At 30.0% G+C, this 20,706-nt stretch overlaps 1 protein-coding gene across 5 annotated transcripts in view; it reads left to right on the top strand.

Moving 5' to 3' along the window:
- The window catches only part of Dmtn (transmembrane and coiled-coil domain 2 protein Dmtn), a 168,535-nt gene that overhangs the window by 13,358 nt on the left and 134,471 nt on the right, over positions 1–20,706 (top strand). For 2 of the 5 annotated variants that reach the window (XM_075354684.1, XM_075354677.1), the window contains exon 2: positions 2,139–2,159. The exons of the other annotated variants lie outside the window; for them this stretch is intronic. The gene's annotated coding sequence lies outside the window, so the exon portion shown is untranslated. The remainder of the gene's footprint in view (positions 1–2,138; positions 2,160–20,706) is intronic. 5 annotated transcript variants of the gene reach the window in all.

Genomic DNA, 20,706 nt, shown 5'->3' on the forward strand with positions numbered 1-20,706 from the left:
TATGTATTTTTTTGTTTTTTTATATATTTCTTTGATATTAAGTAGAGTTTCAACTATTAATTTACATTAGATACCATATAAAGACTTTCTTAAACTTGTTAGAGTGGTATTTATTTTTTCTTATATATATGACATTAACCTTGTGTGCATTCTCTTGTGAAGGTGGAAGTTACACATTTTTTATTGTTATTATTATCTCTCTTCATTTTATTATTCTTCAAGGAGTAGGTCTTCTGCACTTCTGTGCCAAAATATTTCTTTTTTTATGTATCAGTTTCTTTACTGTATATTTTTTCGATTATGTTACATCTCTCATCAGTAGTCTGTAAAACTGGTCTATGCTCCCCTCAATATAATATGAAGTTAAAGTAATGTGTATATAAAGTTGATTGTAGTAATAGTTCTTCTCTTTCCTATTTTTTACTTAAATTAGTGCAACTTTTACAATATTGATGGTATCTGCAACATTCGTAGTTAAATGGTGTTGATGACCTTGGTTAAACAGTTAAAGATGCTGGCCTCCGTGGCACAATTGGTAACGTCTTGGCTGTTCATTCAGAGGTCCTAGGTTCAAATCCTAGTCAGGCATGGTATTTTCATACACAGTACAAATCATTTATCTCATCCTCTGAAGAAGTAATACTTAACGGTGGACCTGGAGGTTAAACAAAAAAAAATCAGTTTTAAGATAACAAAAAACTTGTTAAAATGTGATTATTTTGACTGAATACCATTAACTATGAAGACACTACAGCTGCATTGTATTGAAATTATTAGTTTAATTCAGGTAACCTGAGGGAAAGATTTTACACTTAGCCATAGTAACATGGATAAAGCATTGATACAGTAAAAATACGGTCTCACTTTTTCTGTCTGTTGCTTCTTAATGTAAACCAGTTTTACTTTTGTCACAGAAAGATTGATATCTGAATCATTTTGATGATTTCCTTGAATCAATTTTTTTTATATAAATAGTGCAAACCAGTCTATCTTATTAAATAATGAAAATAGAGGGATCTTAGATAATGTGTTAATTGCAAGTTTATATTAATTAAAAAACTTTACTTTATATATACGTTTATTTTGAATTATTTTGTTTTTAGTGTTTAGATTGTTAGCTTATTCCTGAAGTATATAGCCTTGTAAGTTCTCTTCCATGTCATTTTTTTATCTAGTGATGGTTCACAAAATAACATCTTTCTCTCTCTCTCTCTCTCTCTCTCTATATATATATATATATATATATATATATATATATATATATGTGTGTGTGTGTGTGTGTGTATTGTTTTCATATTTCTCATAAAAAGAATAATAATTTTTTTTAAATTATAAAATTCTGTATTTAATTTAATTATCGAGTTATAAAAAAGTTAGCAAGAATAAAAATTAGCACAAATTAAACCCTACAAATACTTTTTCACAAAGTATCCTACTGTAAGTAACATACATTTTTTTGGTACCTAAAATTTGGTATTTAGCATTATTTTTTAAAATTAAATAAAAGAAAAGAAATTAAAAAATGTACCTTTGTAACAGAGAAGCTGCTTTGATGCATTAACTAGTTGATAGGGTTGAAACAGCTAAAGTTAAAAACATACTTAAAGAAAGAATTCACGATTTTTTACTGAGTATTCCTCATAATCCTATGAAAATGGTTAGATAGTTCATCTATTCATTGATGTTCTCTACCATGATGATTGATAATTTATTTGTGTAAGTTAAAACTGTTTTTAAAAATGTATTTTTATCTTTTATCGTTTATTATTAGCTCCGTTAAGTCTTTCACAGAGAATTCTGCTTAATCAAAACAGATTTAAAAAATAATAATAATTTTTAGTATTATTATTAAAGAAATAGCTGTTCACTGTCTCTGTCATTGAAGTAAATTTAAAACTATGCTGATAACTCTCCTGTTGAAATTACAGTTTTAATGCCACATTTGAATATATTTAATTATAAATTGTGCATTTTTGAATAATTGAAATTAAATATATTATTTTCATAAACCAATCATCACATTCAAGATTTTTGTTTATCATATTGATACATTTAAATTTTCTTGAAAGCATTTTTTTTAAATTTTTTTTTGACATTTCTGTATTGATTTATTTACAATTTTGTTCTCTGCTTTCTAGTTTTTTGGAACCCACTTAATTGTAAGTATTAGAATTAGATTTTTTATTATTATTTATTTTATATCTTTTATTATTAGGTTTAAAAACAATTTATAATTAGTAAGTATTTTTTTTAAAGATGTATATATATTCTTATAAGTTAACATTACAGAATGTTTTGGACCTATATCAGAGTTTGCAGTTTTTTCACTTCTTCTTAGATGCAGAAATTATACATTTGATTTTTATGTGTTACCCTCGTGTTTTAAATGAAATGTCTTGCGACTACCATCTCTTCATCAGTAACAACTTATGGATGACTTTCTTGCTTTGTACTACAACCTTTTTTTTTTTGTCTTCAGTCATTTGACTGGTTTGATGCAGCTCTCCAAGATTCCCTATCTAGTGCTAGTCGTTTCATTTCAGTATACCCTCTACATTCTACATCCCTAACAATTTGTTTTACATATACCAAACGTGGCCTGCCTACACAATTTTTTCCTTCTACCTGTCCTTCCAATATTAAAGCGACTATTCCAGGATGCTTTAGTATGTGGCCTATAAGTCTGTCTCTTCTTTTAACTATATTTTTTCCAAATGCTTCTTTCTTCATCTATTTGCCGCAATACCTCTTCATTTTTCACTTTATCCACCCATCTGAATTTTAACATTCTCCTATAGCACCACATTTCAAAAGCTTCTAATCTTTTCTTCTCAGATAATCCGATTGTCCAAGTTTCACTTCCATATAAAGCGACACTCCAAACATATACTTTCAAAAATCTTTTCCTGACATTTAAATTAATTTTTTTGATGTAAACAAATCATATTTCTTACTGAAGACTCGTTTCGCTTGTGCTGTTCGGCATTTTATATCGCTCCTGCTTCGTCCATCTTTAGTAATTCTACTTCCCAAATAACAAAATTCTTCTACCTCCATAATCTTTTCTCCTCCTATTTTCACATTCAGTGGTCCATCTTTGTTATTTCTACTACATTTCATTACTTTTGTTTTGTTCTTGTTTATTTTCATGCGATAGTTCTTGCGTAGGACTTCATCTATGCCATTCATTGTTTCTTCTAAATCCTTTTTACTCTCGGCTAGAATTACTATATCATCAGCAAATCGTAGCATCTTTATCTTTTCACCTTGTACTGTTACTCTGAATCTAAATTGTTCTTTAACATCATTAACTGCTAGTTCCATGTAAAGATAAAAAAGTAACGGAGATAGGGAACATCCTTGTCGGACTCCCTTTCTTATTACGGCTTCTTTCTTATGTTGTTCAATTATTACTGTTGCTGTTTGGTTCCTGTACTTGTTAGCAATTGTTCTTCTATCTCTGTATTTGAACCCTAATTTTTTTAAAATGCTGAACATTTTGTTCCAGTCTACGTTATCGAATGCCTTTTCTAGGTCTATAAACACCAAGTATGTTGGTTTGTTTTTCTTTAATCTTCCTTCTACTATTAATCTGAGGCCTAAAATTGCTTCCCTTGTCCCTATACTTTTTCTGAAACCAAATTGGTCTCTCCTAACACTTCTTCCACTCTCCTCTCAATTCTTCTGTATAGAATTCTAGTTAAGATTTTTGATGCATGACTAGTTAAACTAATTGTTCTGTATTCTTCACATTTATCTGCCCCTGCTTTCTTTGGTATCATGACTATAACACTTTTTTTGAAGTCTGACAGAAATTCCCCTTTGTGAACTACAACCTTTGTGATTTCTGAAATTATAATCAGGAGTTCCTGATTTTTGTAGATCATTACTGGATACTGGATGAATGCTTGCTTCTAAATTTTTTCATTACTTTAACCTGTCATATTTATTTTCTAGTTGAGATTAAACTCCTTATAAACTGGAATAGCAATATCGTATCAGTAGATTCATTTTAGTACTATACTTCAACATAATCTTCTTCCTTAGCTTCAAAATACGGAAAAGATTCGGCAAGAACTCAGTGCTGATAAGTTTTTCCTACTTGTGACTTTTAAAGCGATGAATTGTTCAGTTAAATCTTTGTTCAAGATTCGATTAAAACGCATGATTGTGTTATTCATTTGAGAGTAGCCTAGCTGTTATATTTTACCTTTATCTGTTAAATTTAGAAAGGGATTGCTTAGCAACTGAAGCATACAGGGAAAAATCTGAAGTTTTTCTATTTTTTCCACGATTGTCAAACATCACTGGATGTCTTGTTCATAACAAACATGTAAATTCTAATTGAAATGTTACTACTTTGCTCCTATTTTCATTTATGCTGTCATCATGATAATGGAGTCAAAGGAAATTTTGTGATCTACAACCTCCCCTAAGTTACAGATCGTGTGGGAAGTTGTCCCAAAATATGAGCTGGTAGCTGGTAGTTTTCAAAATGCATGAATGATTAATTATCAGTATAATTGCTAAAAATTCATTTATAATGAAAACCATTAACTTGTGAATTTTTATCATTCGAATTATCGTAGAATTCTCTGGCAGAAATGTAAGAAATTTTTTATCACATCTCTGACTTAATCCAGAAAATAGTGAATTTGAAATTTGCTCAGATTTGAATCAGGTTATTCATCTAAACAAGTTAAAGCATTTTTAAGTAATCGTGTAAAGTAAGCTATTTTTATGCAAAATGTAATTGTACAATATTTTAGAACATTAAAAAGGAACAGAACAAGGTTAAAGAGTACCGAGTCGATTGTGGAAATCATGCATTAGTCATTTGTTGAAAGATATGATTCATTGCTTTATCATTTATTAATGAGTATAACAGTAATGAATGACTAATGTTAAAAAATATGTAGTATGATGTACATTAAATCAAGGCTATATTTTGATTTCACAGTTAGAATGTTTAATACCCCCATTATACCCTTGCTATAAAGTATTACTATTATTATTGACTTTGGAGATGAGGATTCCTGTTCTTCATTACTGCTGTAATTTCAAATATGTCCTCAAGAGAATGCTGTTTTATCACAAAATTTTGGTAGTGGATTGATAAGTTATAAATGTAGATGAGTAACTTAGGTCAGCCTCCCTCTTCAAATAATAAACATGATTTTTTGTTCTCTGATTAATGTAACCCGCTATTTTCTATATTTTAATAAACTTCTTGATATCATCATAATGGTGAGAAATATTATTGTTCTTTGAACTGATGCCCCTGAACTGGCTTCCTCACTTAATTGAATGTTGCAGTGATTAATTTCACTATTCCAAAATACATTATTGAATATCTGCAAGTTGTTTCATGTTGCACTCTTAAAAAAATTATTCAGGTTGGTTATAGCTTTGTAAATTAAACAAAAATGGGATTACAAATGTAGACTGGGAGGAAACAGTCATTACTTAGAAAAACTGTTCCCATTATGAAAGACCTAACATTTATATAGAGAAAAAATAATTCACCAGCTATTATCCATTTATACTTATCCTACCCTACCAAACAGCATTTGTATGTATATGTCCATGTGTTGTCCTCCTTAGCTTATCATCGGAATGTATCGATCACTAGCAGAAAATCCCGTTTCGTTGGTACATGTCTCAGTAATGGTCAGGTGTATAACTTGTTATATTATTATATATCGATTTACCGTGTATATATATATATATATATATATATATATGTGTGTGTGTGTGTGTGTGTGTGTATCTGTATATATATATATATCGAAGTTTTGGAAAATTTAGTCTTTTTTAACCGGATTCGAATTTTCGGACGAAAATCGCAAATATCTCGAAAATGGTTGGTACTAGCGCTCCGAAAAAGTTTTTCACTCTTTATGCCATTGATCAGAAATAACAAAAAATTGGCAAACTACAACCAAAAATTAGGCACCGGAATGTACCGATCACTATCGGAAAATCCCGATTCGTTAGTAGTCAGTTTCTAGAGTTAAATTTTTAATGTAACTTTCCTTATATAAATTTTCATCATTCAAAAAAAAAAAAATTTTATCCAAGAGGTAATCAATTTTGGACACCTAATAATCCCATTCCGAGACGCCAGAGCAACCTGCCCGGAAGACCTAGCTTTAGTTTTATCTAATTTGAAGTAAGCAGTAAAGGTTTATAAAGTAAAACAAAAATTATAAACTTAATCAATTTGTTAGTTACAGCCTGATTATTATATTTAATATAATTAAATTTCAAAAATAATATATAATTCATTATTATATATTTACATAAATTTAGAAAACAGTTCAGTAACAAGCCTCATTTTTATTGGAATATTGTAAAATATTTTACTAGAATTTTAAGGTTTGAAATCATTTCAGATATATTTAAATAATTTATTGTGTTTTTTCTTTCTATAACATTGCAATTAATGTAGTAATTAATCTCATATCTACAAATGAAATGTTAAAGAATGTTTAATTTGTGGAAACCACAAATACTAACGAATCCACAAACATTAGTGAACATATAGTTCATTTTTATTTACAAATATACCTCTGTATGTAGTTAAATTAATAAGTTAAATACAAATCATTAGTAATATTAAACAAATTGTAGATACTTTATAATTTTTACGTTTGTTTACATGAATTCCTAAAAGTCATTAATTATTTCAAGAAGTTAATATCTTTAAAATATAAAATTATTTCTGGAAATTATCTGGATAAAAGTACAACAGATTTTTAAGCAGATTTTAAAGTTCAACAGGTACTTAAAGTAGCTGTGAAAATGGTTTTCTACGAACTTTACTTCACTATAAAAAATTGCTTTAAATATCTAAAGAAAATTAAATTATTACATTAATGGGGGTTAAATTGTATATTTCTCAATTTTCTTTCTAATATTTTGGATAATTCAAAGAAACTCCATTGTACAGTTTTACATTATGTATATAAACAGAGGTGAGGTATGTACTAGTATTAAACCCATGATTTTTAATTAAATTCTGGCCATCCTGTGAAAAAAATAATAAAAATTAAGTTTCACAGTTAAGATCTTTCCTCATTCAGAATAAAAGCCATAAGAGAGTTTTTTTTGATTACCTCTTTTTCTGTATGAAATAGTTGAAACCATCAGGTTTTTTCAGACTTCATAAAACTCAAATCAGTCCATGACATCTGATCCATGAATTGTAATTTCTGTTTTTTTTTTTCTTTATAACACTGACCATACTTTTTGAAAAAATAATAAATATCATTATTTATTATTGAAATTTTAAATATTAATTATGTAATAATTAATTTTTTAATACAGTAGCTGAAATGCAGCACTAGAATAAACATAAAAAATATGAGTATTTATTGTTCTGCAGTGTATTCTGTAGTTACACATAATGGGATATAGCTGTCCAAGTATACTTTCTCATGTTGTAGACATTAATTAAAATATTATATAATGTTTAATATTACAGTTTTATTTAATTTAAAAAAATGTTTTAGAGAATGAAAATCCTTTGAATTTGTTTCAGTCATTGTTTGTTGGTATACTAAAATAATTAAGATTGACATTTTTCCCAGTAATGTTTTTCTTTACAAATAGATTAATGAGTTAATAATTTCATTGCACTACTGTACTTAATCCTACAAGTTTATCCTTGAAATACAAATTACTGATAATTTGATTTTAGTTAGGTGATAATTTTTAATTAGTAGCATAAATTGTTAAATAACTTACTTTTATGGTATTTATTATTGATATAATGGAAATTCATTTATAATGTGAAACTATATTTGTAGTTCTAATTTTTACTGACTAACATCACCTGTTATATTTCAATAGCCTATATTATTAAATAAGTAAAAATTGCATAATCACTTTTTAAATCCTTCAACATTATTACATTAATCAATTTTACTTTCAAGCAAGAGATCATTTAATACATAATAAAATCTTTTTGGCTTCTTCCAAAAAAAACTTAATGAATCTGTGGTATTCTAAAACTAAAAATGTATCATAAAGAGAGTTTCACTTGTCTAATGATGTGACTGATAGTTTAAATAGATGTCAAATTCCTTATTGTTCTATCATAAATAATTATTGAATTGCAAAATTTCTAATCTTTTAAGTCAAATTTATTGTTGTGAAAAAGTTGCTAAGTTATTTAATTGTACATAGATTATGTTTTTCTCCACGTAAGTAATGAGGTAAAGTTGTTCCCTGGGTTTTTGGCAGTTAATCGCTCAGTCAACTTAGAAAAAACTAGCTTAACTTATAAAACTATGTCGAGAGAAATTATGAAAAGACACTTCCATCATGTTGTCATAAGAATTATCTTCATAACTTGGAATCGCATGAAGATTAATTTTATCCTAAAGTCTTACACTCTTTCTAAATTTACTAATAACTGATGACTACTAATGGTGACTTCTGACCTAAGTGAACTAAAACTAATCAAAGGAAAAGTGTTCTTACTGACAAAAATGCTTTAAACTGAAAAAATGCTTTTAAAATGCAAGAAAATAACTTAAAAGTGTGGCAAGAAATTTGATTGGTAACTTTGAGTATGGTGGTGATTGATTTACAGCTGAAGAAATGTATAACAATTAAGACATAGTATGTTTAGTTGTTAGGTGTAAACATAAGTTAAGGTTATAAAAATATTAAAAAAATATTGCATTATGAATCAAAACTTTATGATTTAGAAGGGAGAAAGTAAGGCTAAACAGACAGTTATTTGGATTGTATTATCAGTGTCATATGTTTGTTAATGCTATTAATTCAGTTAAAATGTATTTTGATTGATTGACTCCAGTTATTATAGTGTTAGTCACCACATAATTATTGATATACATTGTAGATAATTATTTATTCATGTACTTATTACACATCATAAAACAAATGTAACAGTAGTGGATTTATAGAATTAATTGTTAAGAAATACTTGTTTGTTAAACGTATATAACGAATAGATTCTACAAAAAGATTTTTATGTGTGTGTGTGTTGCGTGCGTGCGCATGTGCAGGTGTATCCCAAAGTTCTCCCGGGATTTCATAACCTATTCTACTTGTGAAAATAATGTTAAAAGTTCATATAAACATATGTCAAAAAATGCTTTTGCGAGTTATGGCTAACGAAAAAAATATCTCGGATTTCAGCTACTCCGGTGAAGTGAGATGCACTGAAATTTTTAGGACGTCACTTAAAGGCAGAATTAGTGAATAATTATGGATTTGACCTGAAAAATCGAATACAATATGTTTTACAACCTTATTTGCAGTAGTTTTTGAGAAACTGGGGTGAAAACAAATAAATTGGGGTAAAAACACTTTTTTATGTTTGACATACAATAACTGTGTTAATTGGGTAATAATCACATAAAAATTTAAAACAAAACTTGTAGAGAACGTAATTATGAACAAAATGATGATGAAAATGATAAATTGAATAATTCAATGAAAATAGAAAAATTCAAATTTTATTTAGAAACGGTACACTAAACCAAATTGTGATCATTACACGTATCAGTTTATAATAAATGTTCATAAATGATCCCGTCATTTTCAAAAAAATTCTTGTACCGCTACTTTACTGTTTTTGTTGCTCTTCAGGGCTGTGCTTAAGCTACTCAGCCGAATCCATAATGCGGACAATTAATTTCTTATGAGAACGTATTTCTGTTTTGTGTGCAACATTGTTCATCCCTTCCAGACACAAAAATCTAACTATGTTAGATCAGGAGATCTTAGTGGCCAGGAATGTGAAGGACCTCCATGACCGATCCATTTCTCAGGGGAATCATGATTTAAGGGAGTGGAAACGGCACAAGAGATGTGAGGAGGCACACCATCGTGCTGGAAGTATACTTCGCGTTTCAGCGCTAGAGGAACATCATCAAGCAGCTGCGGCAATTCTTGAAGAAAGTGCAAGTAGACCTCACCATTTAAGCGGCCAGGTAATATGAACGATCTAAACATCTGATTGTGAAGAAGGCCGCACTATACATTGACGCTAAATCTTGAGTTGAAAATTGCCTTCCACCGTTTTATGAGGATTTACTTCTACCCATGCATGCTCATTGCGTAAGTTCTTGACACCATCTCGAGTAAAATTTGCTTCGTCAATAAACAAAACATACTTGTATAGTTGTCGATTTGTATTCTACCAGTTTATAGAACTCCAAGCGCAGCGGACCGTCTCCTGAATGTAGTTTTTGAACTGGCTGTTTATGATAACGATAAAACTTATTTTAAGTTCCCCCAACCATCGATTGCGAAATGGCGATCCGCATAGAAAGACGTCGTATACTGACGTCTGGACTGCGCTGAACTGCATCGTTAATAATTTCATCAATAACAGCGTCGTGTTGGACAGATCTTTTGTAGCTAGTACGAATATAATGAACCTGATTCCCGAAGATTGCGAAAAGTCGCGCTAATTGTTTTGGAATCTGGAATCCTGCGTTTCGGAAAACGTATTTCGTATTCTACTGCAGTAGCTTTAGCATTACCACTACACACATCCAAAATGAAAACTGAGCAGTGTACTCCTCTGTTGTAAAGAAGTACAGCAGTTCTTCAATGGCAAACCAATTACGTTCTAACTAAAATTCACAGAAAGCCTTCGCCAACGACTGCATAGTTCACAGTATCTGATATACCTAATGTATCTTACAGAATGATTTAAACAATAATACAATATTGCGCATTGTTGATTGATCAGCTGTGGTTATTTTATTACCACCTTCGAAGTAATAATTCTTCAAATAATTTATTGCATTTCTATCATTTATAAAAAAAACTGATGTGAACACCATTAAATTACATACACACATTTTTTTTTTAAATAAAAAGTACATAAAATTTTATTTCATTAATAACTTATGACATTTTTTAATTTTTTTTTTTTTTTAATTATTATATATCGTAAAAAATGTTTACAATCGGAGATTAATAATTATTAATAAATCAATATATTTAAATTTAAAAAAAAAGTTAAAAAAAGAAAAGGAGATGTCTGATTCGAACCGATGTGCTTTACCCTGTAAGATCCAAATATTTCATTAATTAAAGTTTTATGTGGCTGTAACTCTGGAACCAATGAAAATAAGTACCACTTATGATATATTGTTGAAAAGCTCCTCAATGAGGGCTATTACTGCAGTTAAGAAAAAGTTCAAAATTCATTTTTTTAATTTTGGGCTTTTTTGGACACTTTTGTTTCATTCAGTCAATTGCAATCTAAAGGAGAGGTGCACAACTAAATTTAACAACAGTCCTAAATCCAAAATTTCAACATCCTACGGCTAATCGTTTTTGAATTATTCGAGATACATACGTATGTACAGATGTCACGCCAAAACCAGTCTGAATGGATTCAGGGATGGTCAAAATAGATATTTCCGTTGAAATCTGAACTTTTTCGCTATCACAATACTTCCTTTACTTCGTACAAGGAATTAAAAGTTATCTAAGTAATTTAATTTGTTTATTTTAATTTTAAAAACTGTCTTGTAATTTCCAGTCTTTTTACTTCCTTGTACGAAGTAAACAAAATATTGTGATCACGAAATATTTCTGATTTCAACGGAAATATCCATTTCGATTAGTTTCGGTGTGACGTTTGTACGTACATACGTATCTCGAATAACTCAAAAATAATAGCCATAAAATGTTGAAATTTTGGATTTAGGACTGTTGTAACATCTAGTTGTGCACCTTCCCTTTTGATTGCAATTGACTGGATCAAAAGTCCAAAATATTGGATTGGCCCCATAACTCATCTGCAGATGGGTTATGGGGCCTATTTTATTCGATTTTTCAAGTTAAAGAAATCACTAATTCTGCCCCATAATTAACATCCTAAAAAGTTTAGTCCATTTTATTAGGATAACTGAAATTGTGCTAATTTTTTTTCTATTTATTTTTATATTTAACTTTAATAAAGCAAAATTTTTCACTAGCCCTAACTTGCAAACGAAGCATTTCAGGATGTATATTTATATGAACTGTTCACATTATTTTCATGAGTAGAGTAGGTTATGGAAATATGTAGAGAACTTCATAATACATCCTGTGTAGAGAGAGAAAGAGAATAATATAGAATTGTTAGAATTAAATAGTAAACTTTAATATTTAGGAAAATATTATTTATAATTATAAACCAAGATATTTATACGAGGGCTATTCAGGAAGTAAGGAACGTTTTGGAATTTTAAAAACCTAGTACAAGAAAAATTTTTTATTATATACATATGAAAGAGGGACTATATACATATAAGAAAATAAAATGTCTTTTATGTAGTTATACTACTTTTCAGCATAATCACCATACAAATTCAGGCACTTATCATAGCGGTGGATAAGCTTTGAAATTCCTGTGTCATAGAATTCTGCCGCCTGTGATCTCAACCACTCAGTGACGCACCCATCTTGCACAAAATTTGTGGTAGCCTAGCTTCTGTGAAACAATTTCAAACAGTAAAGTCCGTGAAACTTTTGGGAAACATAGAGAAAGCTCAGTTATTGTGAAACGGCGGTTTTCACGAATCTTTTCGTCAACTTTGGTGAACAGATCGTCAGTCACAATGCTCGGACGTCCACTCTTCTCTTTATCGTGAACGTTTGTTCGGCCATCTTTAAACTGAAAGCACCACTTCCTGACATTACGTTGTTCCCGTACACTTCACACAGTTCCCGATGAATTTCTATTGGTTTTAAGTTTTTTGCCAACAAAAAACGAATCACAGACCGCATCTCGCAACTGGCGGGATTTTCGATTTCAGCACACATTTCAAATTTGTATATAAAAAACGGTCAGTGCGGAGATGTTCCCGTTGTCACGGCTGGACGCTGACTGAGGTGCCGAGCACGAGCACACTAATATATACGCGATTGGCGTGCGCCTGGCGGCGTCAGGTGGAAACGTTCCTTACTTTCTGAATAGCCCTCGTAATTATAACGAAATGTGTATAATACACAATTAAGAATGAACAGGTCAATTTAGAAAATTATGAATTATTTAAATTGGCTCATCTGTTTTATAATAGCTAAATTGCAACCAGTATTTAACACAGATATCATTGTAACTTATCTGATGTTGTATTTTAATGTTTGGTTGTGAATCTGTGAATTCAAAAAGTACTTTATATTAATTGTTAAGTTTTATTTGTTGATAGCTATTTTTTTTTTACACACGTATTTTTCTGAATTCTGAAGTCTAAAGGCCTTTTTGTTCTGAAGAGTGGAAGTATAAAGGCAAACTGTTTTGAGGAATATATTTAATCTCCAGTTCTTCATGACAGGATGACAGTTGTGTATTTGTTCATAACTGGTGATGGCTATTATTGCTCCTTTTATTTTATTGTAGAAAATAAAATGTCTTATATGTAGTTAACACATTTGAAATTTTGCTCATGGTTGTATTTTTTATTTCATAATTCTCTCTCATAGCATCCAAAAAATGAGAATATTTAAGTCCAATATTTAAATGTGAAATTTATTGAACGAGTCAAAATTTCTTTAATATGTCATGCTCTCTGAGAACATAGAATTTGATTCTCAACATTTTATATTTATTTTCTCATATTCTGCTAATTGCATTTATTACATTACATTGATGTAAATGTATATTAGGATTTTTTTTTAAGTCAGTGATTCTAGTTTGTTACAAAGACTGTCATTATTTATGTAGGTAATTCAAATTGATATTGAACAATTTTTAAGGCACGTAAGAAGTTTCTTGAGAATGTTTACAGAATTGATTGTTTTATAGAACAATCTCTTTGGTTTGATGTAAGTACAATAGGCAAATTAGCAGAAAATGTACCTGAAATTGATTACTTCCTAAATCTATTGGATCATGCCCTACATCACTTATGTAATTGTGGTAGTGATTTGATTTTGATTCAAAAAATTGAAGGTAAGAGCAAAGGCATTAATGAAAGTGGCTGTAAAAAATGTGGTTTTAAATCTGAAGAATAGGGAATCCAATAAATTGGGCTAGCATACCAGTGACCAACTTAGGAAATGATTACTAAGAAAACCTTCACTATTTAACTAGAATTGAAAGCATTTTTTGGTCATCTCCTTACGTTTCAAGCAACTCCATGAAATGATATTGTTAGCGGTATGTATATGTTAGCAAGTATTCACCTTGAAATGTTGACTGATTTAAAGATAAATTTTCATTGATACCTTATTTACCGCTATCTAATTTAAAATTTCTTACATAATTCATATCAACTTAGCAATTTCTGATATAATGGTATAATTCTATAATTTCATGCGCATACATTTTCATAACATATGAATTCTGTTGTCCATGTCACACTGATTTATGATAATTATTCACAAAGATCATCCAAGTCTGTTTTTCAGCAGCATCAGAATTACACATACCTTTTGTCGCATCTGCAATCACTTTCAACAAAGTTTTTTTGTCAAGCATAAATTGTAATTGTGTTGCGTTCTTACCGTACTGGGTGCATAAACTAAGTGATTGCTGTCAAAGATTTTGTTTGATTAACCACAGAGAGAACACATTCCACACGAGTAAAAGTAGCTGTTTTGCTAATTCAACCAAATAGGAGCCACAAAAAGAGGGCTTATTGTGAAGATATTTGTAATATGGCACTTCACAAGTCAAAATTTTATCTATTGTGCTACAAAATTGACTGTTCAACAGGTTCAGTAAGTATTCTATGAGTACACTTTTATCTGCAGAAGTCCTTTTTTGAATCATTTTGTGTACTTTCTTTTTCATTGTGTGTAGTTTTGTTAGGGGTAAGGTTTGTTTCTATCTGAAATCTTCTCGGTGAACAGAAATTTTTTCATCACTGTGCTAATGTTTTAAGGGTTTGCTTATTAATCTCTTTTATAATTTTTCTTGATTTCTTTATTTTTCTGTAATTTACGTAACTGCATTTCTATTTGTTTTTTAATATCTATGAAGATTACATAACCTACTTGCAAGGATTTCTAAGTTTGCATTATATTTTTATAATTATATTTATATTTTTATATTGTGATTCTTTTCTTAGCAAAATTTCTGAAATCCAAATTCTGATTCCCATGCTAAATAGATGTTTAAATGTTAATAATGCTAATTAGTTATGCCTTAGTAACATCATTGTTATAAAAAAAATTGCTGTATGACCATTCAAAGAAATCGTGCTTCTGATTCTTAGTGTAGTTTCAGTTTATAATTGAATAACCATTGATATGTATATTTTGATGTGCTTTTTCATATGGAATTAAGTCTTTTTTCATGTGTATTACCTCTACCGTTTAAAGGACCTGATTCTGTTTTGTTTCATTTATCAGCAGCAGCATTTATAGAAATAGCTGTATTAGATTATACTATTGCATAAAACAGATGAAAGTGTAGTATTTTGTGAGTACACATATTTTTTACAGTCATGTTTATGAGTTATGTACTGTGTTTAGTTGATTGCTATTTTTTTTTTTTCTTAAATCATTGACCTATTTATTTCCTATTACTAGAGTTTAAAAAGAAGGGATAACATCAGTTTTAAAAACAGAATAGTTACTTTATCTTCGGTCTTTTATTTCTGAAACATCAATTCTGACTGACCTTTGACTTGCTTTCGTTTTTTATGAATTTTTTTTTAAGCTTAATTTTATATTTTACTGGTTAATTATTTAATTAAAATATATGTTGTTAAGTGTGATAATAGAATTCCTGTTATAGTAGATAAACAATTGCTCTGTTGTTTAGATAATGATATTATTTTTAGTGGATTTCATATACATTCAATTTAATTTTAAGTGCACATAAGGAAAATGAATTTAATTTCATAATCGATATAAATTTTTATACAAAGTTGATGTTTCAGTTTTAGTTTCTGTATTAATATTCTTAAAAATAATTTGTTTTGGAGTATACTTAACTGCCTGTTCAAACTCAGAGTTGAGTCATCTCTAGAGAGATGTGAAAGTTCAATTTTAAGATTAATAGAATGATTTTTTAAATAATTTGAATGTAATGATATTAAACATTGATTTACTGTTTAAATTTCATTCCCTGTAGGGCAATAGACAAATAAGACATTTTATATGACATATTTAGTAAAAGAAACCAGAAGTTAAGTGTGATAAATAAATAACATTTTGTATAAAATTCACATTTTTTTCCTTTTTTAAGTTAACTCCTTGAAAAACAGTTTATGTGGTACTTCTTTGTTATTGCACCGTACTTTTTTTGATGCAGCTTCTTCAAATTTCATGAGAAAATGAATAATTTCGTTTATTTAAGGTAGAAAAATTTTTTAATAATATTTAAAAAACATTTTAGATTATGTTGACTCCGTGTACTGACGAATCGTACGTATATCAACATAACCTGCGCTCGCTTCGCTCGCTAATCTCCTCTAATTAACGTTAAATAGCGGATGATATGCATATTTAACGTTAATTAGACGAGGTTAGCGAGCGTAGGTTATGTTGATATACGTATGATTGGTCGGGGTACACGGGAGTCAACATTATCTAAACAAACAACCTATGCTCGCTAACAGATAGTTTTTGTTTAATGCGTTGTAATAATACTTTTTTTTTGGCCAAAAAAGTTGCATAAAAAAGTGAAAAAAATGGCAATGCGATAACAAACAAGTACGCCTACCGTTTATGTTAATTTCTTTCAACAAAATGTTATTTTTTCTATTTGAATTACTTCAGTCAAAAATATTCAATTGAAAAAAAATCATTTACCGTTTTTTAAGCGTTGATCTTTGGAAAAATTAAAAAAACAAGCAATAATTGAAATTTATCTTTCAATTTTTATTTTATGAATCGCTGCAATTATTTTCAAGCCGATTTTAATCAATAAAGTTGCACAAAGTAAGAACTACAAGCCGGGATAATTATAAGAATACATTAAGGAAATATCACTAAGAAACAAAATTAAATGTTTCTTGCACAAAAAATAAAATATAAATAGCTAAACTGAAAGAAATGCGAGTATTCACATGGATACAGGATTCTGTTCAAATTACTTAAAATTAGTTTTGTTTTCCTTTTGTGTTTGGCATCTGGAACATCCCTCTTTAGCGTCCAACAATAATTTGCAAGCGTTCTTGTACTCCACTGTCGCTGGTATTTTTTTACCATGACTGCTGGTGGAAGTATTCGGCGGCGAGATTGTCGGAAAGAAATCCAGAAGTGAATTCAAGAAATGAATTTTTGGGACATATTAGACCCGATGTGGTTGGTTATATGACTGATATAGAATCTGCCCGTGACATTAGTCACGGTTGTCGGGAGATTTATGATTTCCTTAAACGTTTTACACAACAATTTTAATTTTAAATGACCTCCATGCCGACTTTTCGACTTGATTTAATATTTCTTTGAATTGTCCTTCTCTAAACTCTTATTTGGGGATCACAAAAATTCCTTTCTTGATTTTAACAGGAGGAAATATTTTGCTCAAATAATGAAAGCAAGCACCATTTTTATCCATCGCCTTAAGTTTTTGAAAAGCTGTAATTTTATATGGAGTAGAGGTAGAAGAATCATTTCCGAGTTAGTGGATATACAACATTTTTCTGTTCTGGCGTAGTGCTTCACTCTGACCATCCCTTCCTGATAGTAACTTGCCTTGTACCTGCTATCTCAGTCGCACAAAAAGCAACAAAATTTATCGTAGCTGAGCTGCAAACCCATTAATAACAGTAATAACTTAAATCGCAATATATAGTCCAACGTTATTTGTACTGAATTATTTTTTAATAAGATTTTCATACTGTCATATGTTTCTTTCGTGTTAGTTGCATAACTGCGCGGAAGGAAATTTGTTAGCATTTGAAAGGACAGCCTTTAAACTAGTTATCGGAAGAATTAGTCAGAACTTTCGATTGTGTAGATTTATGTTCATTAAGAGCATCCATGACAGCACAAATATTGTTAAAATACACTAAACTGTTTTCCTCAGTATATAAATCTTGATACTTTTCCTGACAATTACGAAAGAAACGAAACGGAACGCAAGGATAGCGGGTGATACATATCCCCTTATTAATCTTATAACTTGGACAACAGTACTTGCGGGTTTTTCTTGTTATCGGATGGGTATTTGTTAGTTTATTTTCGGTTATATATTGGTTTTGTTAACAGACAGAATAGTGGATTGTGTTCCGGTAATTGCAGATCGATTTGAAATTATTGCTAGGGTTGACGTTGGAAAACTAGCAATGTTTGCGTCTTTCACCCGGCGCAACTCCCCTTCAGGCCGTTCACTTAAGGCCTGTCGGTGCTATTGCCTTCAGCACCGGATGGGACCCTTGTTATTGGAGTATACAATGCACTCTCTTCCCCAGAGGGAATCGTACGAAAGAGGTCATCTTATTATCCGTACGGATAAGATTTTAGCTTAGATGCCAAAAGCTCGACTTGTTTCTTTGACAAGTTCAAATCTCGAACAAGGTCGTATAATTCACCTTGAGTCCGCTTCAAAAGTAAATCGTCTTGCTCCTCGCATCGAAATTCAGTGGCTACTTCGTATTCCGATTCATCTTCTAAAGTTAGATGTGTTGGAGGATGAGATACGGGTAAGTTCTCACCATGAGGAACCGGTCTTATAGTAGACTATAAATTCGGGTACTGCAAATGCGTTTGGATTTACTATTTATTCCTTTTATCTTTGTAACACAGAAATAATAGCCTGACAAACGGTTTTGTGGTTCACAACACATCTTTGGGACGGTAAAACTCATATCCCGATTACTTTAGTACAATCTGTCAGACTTTTCGAACAGGTTTAACAGCTGATTTCAGGGGCTGAATTCGTATCTTGATTCCCAATTTTACAGATAAAGTATACTTTAAAATCTTTTAATCGTTGGAGTCAAACTTCGTCGTTGTTCTTTAAACGTCTTATATTATAAAAATGGTTTCATTTATAACAATATCAAAGAAAAGTTCCGCAACTGGTAAAACAACATTAAACATTCCCGACATAAAAAAATATTATTTAATAATTTTTTTTGTTTTCTGAAATTTATTTTAATTCGTACGGGTGATATTTCTTTACTCAGTAAAGGAACAACAGCTGAACCCCTATAACGAAGTTTGTAGATTCTATTGTTCCGTTATTCATAAGCGCGTAGCTAAAAACAGCATTTTTTTTTTAAGCGGTATCTTAAATAAAGAAAATAGTTCATAAAATAACTGCAATTAAGAAACTACTGAAGCCAGGAAGCTGGCAAACTCAAGTAGCAAACCCGAGATTTAGCCAAATAAACCTGTTTAAATGTATTTGATGACAGTAATTTAAATTATCTTCTCGCAATAAATAGACCATTAAAAACTGTTTATACATGACGTCTTTCAATAATATCTCTAATTTAATTTATTGTTATTTTCAGAACTTCGTTGTATTTATAATTGTTACAGATAATCTGCTTTACTATTTTCCAATGTCCTTTTTTATGTAATTATTGCATATTTCATCACCGCATTATTTTAAAACCGTTCTATTATATATATAAACGTGTACTGTTATTATTTACGATTATTAGAGCTCAAATTGATTAATTGTGTCGGTTCAATTGTATAAAAACACGTTAATATATGCATATATATTCAGAATATATGTGTATATATATATATATTCAGATCGATTTTATAAGACAAATAAAAATTTATTTATTGTAATTATTTTACATTTGTGGTGTATAATTTATTATTTGAATAACAAATTAGGACATGACTTGAAATTAACAGATTTGAAACATTCTAATCGTGTACGCGCAGTAACGGAACTATGCTGCTTTTCGTGGTGCATATTTCTCAATAAATACTTTGCTTTCTCGGATTTTATTTATTTGAACTAATGTTTGGTTTGAAACATTATTTAACAGTATTTCTTAGCACTCATTATAATAGTAGGTTTTACGCTTGTCGTATACATATTTCGTTTTAATACTACTATTATTTACTCTAAGTACATTTGGGGTGGCGGAGGAGTAACAGATACAATGTGTATTATATATGTTGTAGATTTAGTTGTATAGCATTAAATGAGTGCGAATTGATACATGTACGTGCGTAGCTTTATCGTGGAAGATAAGCAGCAGGTCGAGACACTGCTGTTTGCAAGTATTACTTGAATTACCCATTTATGAAATTAAAAATATATTAATTTGTAGATACCCCTGGCGATCTGTTTCGTACAGGATGTGAACAGAAATTTGAATAAAAATAAACTTCTAATTATATATTTATCAAGCAAGAGTTAATCTATATAAGAATAAAATTATAAGTATTCGCTGTGCTGCAAGTGATGTCTAAAACAGGTTGTCGTTAATTCCTTCCTCTTCATTGAAACCAACTTAGCTTTATTGAGGATTTTGTATTAATGATTGGCCGATATTAAAGCTGTAATTTTAGGTAGATTTCATAAGAAAGCTACCTATTGTAATGGGTACCGTGATTCGACTTCCGGAAAATTTCGACATGTCTTTGCGTTTCACATACCCCAGACCCCAAAACCACCATCAGCTCAAAAGTTTATATATATATATTTTCACTTTCTTGTAAACACGATAACTGCCGTAATTTTGTGCCAATCACTTTCAAAGTGTTCCTTAAAAATAACTCGTTCCAAAATCTCGATCGAGTTCGTTAACGGCCAAGTTTGGACTTAACGGATGGAAACAAATTATCGCCATAACT

This window comes from Lycorma delicatula, chromosome 1, assembly GCF_047948215.1.
Source record: "Lycorma delicatula isolate Av1 chromosome 1, ASM4794821v1, whole genome shotgun sequence".
Classification (NCBI taxonomy): Eukaryota; Metazoa; Arthropoda; class Insecta; order Hemiptera; family Fulgoridae; genus Lycorma; species Lycorma delicatula.